We start from the raw sequence: 6,453 nt of genomic DNA on the forward strand, positions 1-6,453 counted from the left end.
AGATAACTCCACAATTAGACAAAATTATTCTTTTTTTATTTTTTTTTTTTCCACTAGTAGGAGAACCCTTTCTGGCACCTTTTGTATACAGAATTATGTGTTAACTAAGATTCTTATCCTTAGTAACCTAAAACTTTTGAGAAACTCTAAAAACCAAGGAATCATGAACTATCAGGTATGGGCATTTATAGATAAGTACAATTCCACAATTTTAGAAACATATTTCCCCATGTCACAACTCCTTCTTAATTGGAAATGACCCAGATATTAAATGAGCATCGAAAATAACCTTAAGATTTTAATTTACACAAATAGTTTACCTAAAACATTTATCCCATTCACTGTACTTAATTTTTACTTTTGTTAAGGGAGACTTGAGACGTCAATCAACATATGTAAAATGAACATTGGTTTCCTCCAGAAAGGCAGGACAACTCGAGAAGCGGAGGGGGACTGAGGGCTTTCAGATCGTAGGTAGGCGGGAGACAAACGGTTGCATTATTCTGAGTTTCTGATTAGCCTCTCCAAAGGAAGCGATTTCAGTGAGACTTTGAATAGAATGGGAGGCAGGCTCACCCAAAGAAGCTCCCAGCTTGAATTAACATTGACATTTTAAAATATCTAGGAAAGACAAACACAACGTTCAGACAAAAGATATGCTGACAATTCTGATGGCGTTTTGTTTTTATTCCACCAAGAATTTTAAAGCTAGCTTGTTTAGTAGTTATATTTTAAGTCACATGAACTTGAAAATTGCTTAGACTTATTTACATAATTTATGAGAGCTCTTTTATTTATAAGCCAATTTGGTAGACACAACATACAACAAGTGTACATACAAATAAACACATCTAGACATGTACACACACACGTAACACCGATTCAATAGCTTGGAACCTTACCCATGAGATAGTAATACAAGCTTGTCGGTTTTACTTCACCGCAGTCGATAATCCAGTGAAGGCTGTGAACCAAAATCTCAGGTAAAGAAGTCTCCATGTCAGTTTGATTTTTAAAGGCCAAACCTCCCCTGACTCCAAGGAGCACTGGGGCCAAACAGTATCAAAGGAGGGCATCACACATTAACCAGGCGCCCTGCTTAGAATCGCAGCACAAAAGCCTGGATACATGCAACTCCATTCCACTTTCCCATTCAACAGTAAACTCCAGATTCCAAACAATGTTGGGGCCAAACAGCATTGCAACTGTGAGAGAACATTCTAAGGAGGCCTTAGTACCGGACTTCAGAACCTCTGCCAATAGCATTCCCTTTGGGCAGGTTGAAATCTGCAGGACCCCTAGAGCATCCTTCTGTGGGGGTCCAATCTCAGAATGTCAGGCGTCTCTGATCTTAGGTGGGCACGGGCGCCACATGCAGGTTTGCCCTTCCAGAGCCTACTATGAGCTCTATAAGAATATCCATGAACTGGCCGGGCGCGGTGGCTCAAGCCTGTAATCCCAGCACTTTGGGAGGCTGAGACGGGTGGACGACGACGTCAGGAGATCGAGACCATCCTGGCTAACACGGTGAAACCCCGTCTCTACTAAAAAAATACAAAAAACTAGCTGGGCGAGGTGGCGGGCGCCTGTAGTCCCAGCTACTCGGGAGGCTGAGGCAGGAGAATGGCATAAACCCGGGAGGTGGAGCTTGCAGTGAGCTGAGATCCGGCCACTGCACCCCAGCCTGGGCGACAGAGCGAGACTCCGTCTCAAAAAAAAAAAAAAAAAAAAAAAAAAAAAAAAAAAAAAAAAAGAATATCCATGAACTATAATGAGAAGAAATGGATGCCAAGTGGACAACAAAGAGTTGTCGTTAACCAATTGAGTACCTTAAGGGAAGAATTTAGCATAAGAAAAGAAGGTTTAAGTCCTCTGAAACATGTGCGAGTTTGCTCTGAGTTGTGCGGCATGTAGGGATCAGGGACCACACATGGGAAAGATGGAAAAAAAAAAAAAAAAAAAAAATCCTTCTCCCTTCGGAGCGGGGCAATTGTAAAGAGCTGCTGAAATGCTGAAAAAGAAAGAAGGGAAAAAAGAAATGAAAAAGACCCAGGTCCCTTAAGCAAACTGATCAAACCCCTTAATTTCACTGGCCACAGGCAGAAACCGCCGTGTTTAGGCGCTGCCCACCAAGGGTCCTAGGTTGTTGCAGAGAGAGAGAGAGAGAGAGAGAAAGAGAGAGAGAGAGAGTCTAATTTCTGTATAGAGCACAAAGGAAAAGGAGAAAGGAGAAAAATAAATCCCAATCTTTGGGCTTACCTTTTCCTCCTGGCTGTCACCTGTGGAGGGTGTCCAGGTTTTTGGTGTCATGAACAAAGAATTGGACAAAACGCACCAACAGAACAAGGAAGAAATGAAGGCTTTTATTGAAAATGAAAGTACGCTCCACTGCGTGGGAGCAGGCCCAAGCATAGGGAGTCAAGGGCCCCCTTACAGAATTTTGGGGAGTTTAAACATCCTCTAGAAGATTCCATTGGTTACTTGGGGTATGCCCTATGTAAATGAGGAGGATGAAGCAAAGTTACAAAGTCATTTAATATGGAGAGAATATCTCCTGTCATAGCTGAAATGTGAATCAGCTTTATGTTTCCTGCCTCCAGAACCTGTTTTCTTGCCTCACTTCTTAGAGGAAGATATCTCTTAGAGGAAGATATGCCCCACTTCCATATGGAATGATGTGCACTTTTATAGTAGAGAATAGAAAAGAGAAATATATTTAATTGCCATTACAATAAACAACAAACATGTTTCTATGGATTTAATGTGTGTGTCTCTGTGTGTGTGTGTGTGTATGCGTGCATGCACTTTACTTGATAAGGCTTGAATTCTTAACTATACTATAAGAGATTACTTTGCACAGGCTTTCTATTTATAACATAATAAAAGTGATTTCTGAAGGAAGAATAATCTTGAAAGTGTTATTTACTCCATGCACTCTGGCTCAGTAAATAAATTGTACACAGACACAGTTTATTGCAAAAAGAAGAATCTCTGTACAGAGCAAAGACTACTGCACTTGCATGCTCAGCAGGAATCCTTCATGCTTTTGTATTTGTGCCAAAGTACTTTTGATAATATTAATTGAAAGGAGCCACGTAGTATTTTAAACAGAGTCATGGGAATTTATCCCATTATACAGCTGAGTAACTATACAAAACATCCATCAGTACCGACCACACCATCGAATATTGCATTGTGGCATCAACCCAAGACATTGCATTTATCTAATCATTGACTTTTACATTTACTTCAATCTGTTTCAAGACAAGAAATGAAATGCTTGCTGCAAAATTACATTTCCAGCAAGTTCTGATAAACGAAGGAGATGAACTTTGAATGGAGCAATTGTTTTCTAAATGGATTTTTAAGACATGGTATATTGGGTCTTGAGTTCATTGATTTGCATTGGGCCAAAAGGCACAGGCTGAAAGGGAAAATCACTCCAGTAAAAGAGAGTTGGAAAGAGACTGCTTGTTCCCTGAAGCACAGGCCTCAAGCCAAATGTTAAAAACTGCTCACAGAGCAAATTTCTTTTGATTCCTTACAATAAAATTTAAATTACTATAAGCACAAGAACATTTTACATCTTTTGGGACATTTTAAAGAGAAAAATGGATTAGCTCATTAGATGATTCTAATTGGAAGTATCAGAAATGGAATATGGAACCTTTTACCCCCAGGTTTATCATTTGATGAATGTAGCCAAGGTTAAAAGTGATGATAATTCATTTCATTGTGTAACATTAGTGTAAGGAATAAGACTTTTATCAAGATAGAAACACTTTATTGTCAGATAGGCGGATATTCACAGGTCATTATTTCTAATTTTAGAACCTAAAAAAAATGTTTCTTGTAGTTTACGAAAATGCATTTACTTATAGTAAGCAAAACAGCAAGTTTTCCCCAGGTAAGCATCTAAGTTTTAAATGTCAACATATATCCTTTAACTATTTTATCCCCAGCTAAAATAACTATAGGTAATCTTCCCATTCACTAATTCAAATACATTTTTATTGCCTATAAACTCTTTGCTTCAATATTATCCTATATATATGTTATATTAATAATGAAAAGTTTATTGTCTTTTAATATCATTAACTATAGTATTTTCTTCCTTTTATCACATAAAAAGTAAATAAGAATACACAGATATCATTTTCTTCACTTTTTATAATTTTGAGGTCATGTTTTCCATAATTAAGGACAAGATGTATACAGATTTCTTAAATGATTCTCCTTGAAATTTAATGTAACTTAAAAACATGTATACTATTTACACATCTTTTGTAAATTAGACTGATTCCTATCTCGCTTTCAAGCTGCTGCAAAATTTAGGGAATGGTTATGTCCCAAAATCTCTCATCAAGGAATCTTGCTCTTAGTAGCATTAGATGGGACTGCTCAGTGATCCTAGGGAGGATGCATTCAATTTAAAGAATCATGTCACGTAGTGTTCTGCCACCGAAAGAGTAGCTTAGTCTTCTAGAGGAAGAATGTTCAAAACTAAGTACTAAAGAAACAGTGCTCTCCTTGTGACTAAATCCAGGGTTATTCATTTGGATTTTAATCCAAAATGTTACGATTAAAAAATTGTAGCTTTTTGTTTGTTTTTACTCATTTCTGTTTCCAAAATATGGATGAAATAGCTGGCTTTCAAAAGAAAAATTAATTATTATTGGCCATTTCAGACTCATAAGTAATCCATTCTGAGGCTTACAAATGGATGACATGGAAATTTCAACCTACTACAAAAAGAAACTGAGAGGTGTTATTTTAACAAATTTTAATTGAAATTGACGTAATCATATATCCAAAATGTGTCTAATCCCCTCACATATCTGTTCTTCAACACCAAGACCTTCTCTCCTGCCTTCTCTCTGTCTTACTCTCTTTATTCTCTTCTCTTTCTTCCTTTATACCCCATTGTCTCTGTCATCCTTTAAAAATAAATTAACATGTTATTCTTCTGGCTTTAGTGTAGCCTACTGGCTGTGAAAATAGTTTTTAAACATTTAGATTTACAAATGGATTGATGTGAATGAAATATTTACTGAAGAGCCTAAACACATAAGAAAATGAGAGTATTCAACAAAACTTATTTGATGGTATAGAATTTCATGTTTAATCGTGGAATCATATGTTTCAAGAGAGTAAAATATATAAAGATCATAGACTGCTTGAACATGGGGATTTCAATGTATAATTCTTCATTTCGCATTCTTCCATGAAATCTGCATCTTAAAGGACATTTTACATGTGCAAAAAACCCACAAATTATCAGCAGGTAAATATGAAATTGAATTTTTAGATACTACGTTCTATAATATGAGATTATCATAAATAATCACTAATAATATGCTATATATGGACTATACTATATTCAATTATCTAATTTTGACTAAGTTTGTATAGGATGAGGGAACATTTTTATATATTACCTACAAATAATATATGGTAATACTGTTTTTAGCATGTTCTATATTTGGAATTATTTTGTAGTTTTTTTAATTTTGTAATTTTGTTTTCATTTTAATTTTAGCTCAGCTGTTATCTAATGTCACCCTACTCTTAAGTTATCCATGATATTGACTTAAACCCACATTCTATATGGCACAAAAATTATTTGAGAATAGCATATATCCACCCATCTCTGCCTCAAGATTAGGGAAAATAACTTTGTGGCTTACATCCTCATAATTATCTATTGCTCAGAATTTCTCCTTCCACCAAATACATTCACGTGGTGGATAAATTTCGTGTATCACCCATGTTTTCCACTCTATATACTCTTGGATGTAAAGCTGCCTGTGCATATCACACACATACAAACTCATGTGGCATTTGTGTGTTCTGCACAGTTTATTGAACATTTTAGAAAATGGTAACAATTCCCAAAATAGAATCTACTTAATACTGAATAACAGCATTTATTATTCTAAAAGTAACTGGGTTTTCTCCAAGTCTTCACTGACACTTACTTACTTGTCATGCCTGCTCAAATAGTGTCTGTCCTCATGACACCTTTTTGGCTGTTTTTTCTGCCTTTTTCTCTCCTCCTTTTTTTTATAGTGAAAAAAATTATTACAGAAGCAAACAAAATGTCCTATTTCTTATGCAAAGAAATGTAGTCCTCCTTAAGTTTCCCCTCTCCAATTAGGCTCTGCTAATGTCCCTTATCCTCCATCAAATAAATTGCTCAATAAAAACTATTATCCTTCAAGGTAAATTATTTTTCTACTTGTCGATACTGTAAGTACTTATATAGTTGAACCTTGAGACAATGTTTACTAGTCTCTGTTATAACAGCTTACTTTAAAAAGGCCTGCTGATGGCTGGGTGTGGTGGCTCACGCTTGTAATCCTAGCACTTTGGGAGGCAGAGGCCGTTGGATTGCCTGAGCTCAGGAGTTTGAGACCAGCCTGGGCAACATGGTGAAATCCAGACTCTACTGAA

Source organism: Macaca nemestrina, chromosome 7, assembly GCF_043159975.1.
Source record: "Macaca nemestrina isolate mMacNem1 chromosome 7, mMacNem.hap1, whole genome shotgun sequence".
Taxonomy (NCBI): Eukaryota; Metazoa; Chordata; class Mammalia; order Primates; family Cercopithecidae; genus Macaca; species Macaca nemestrina.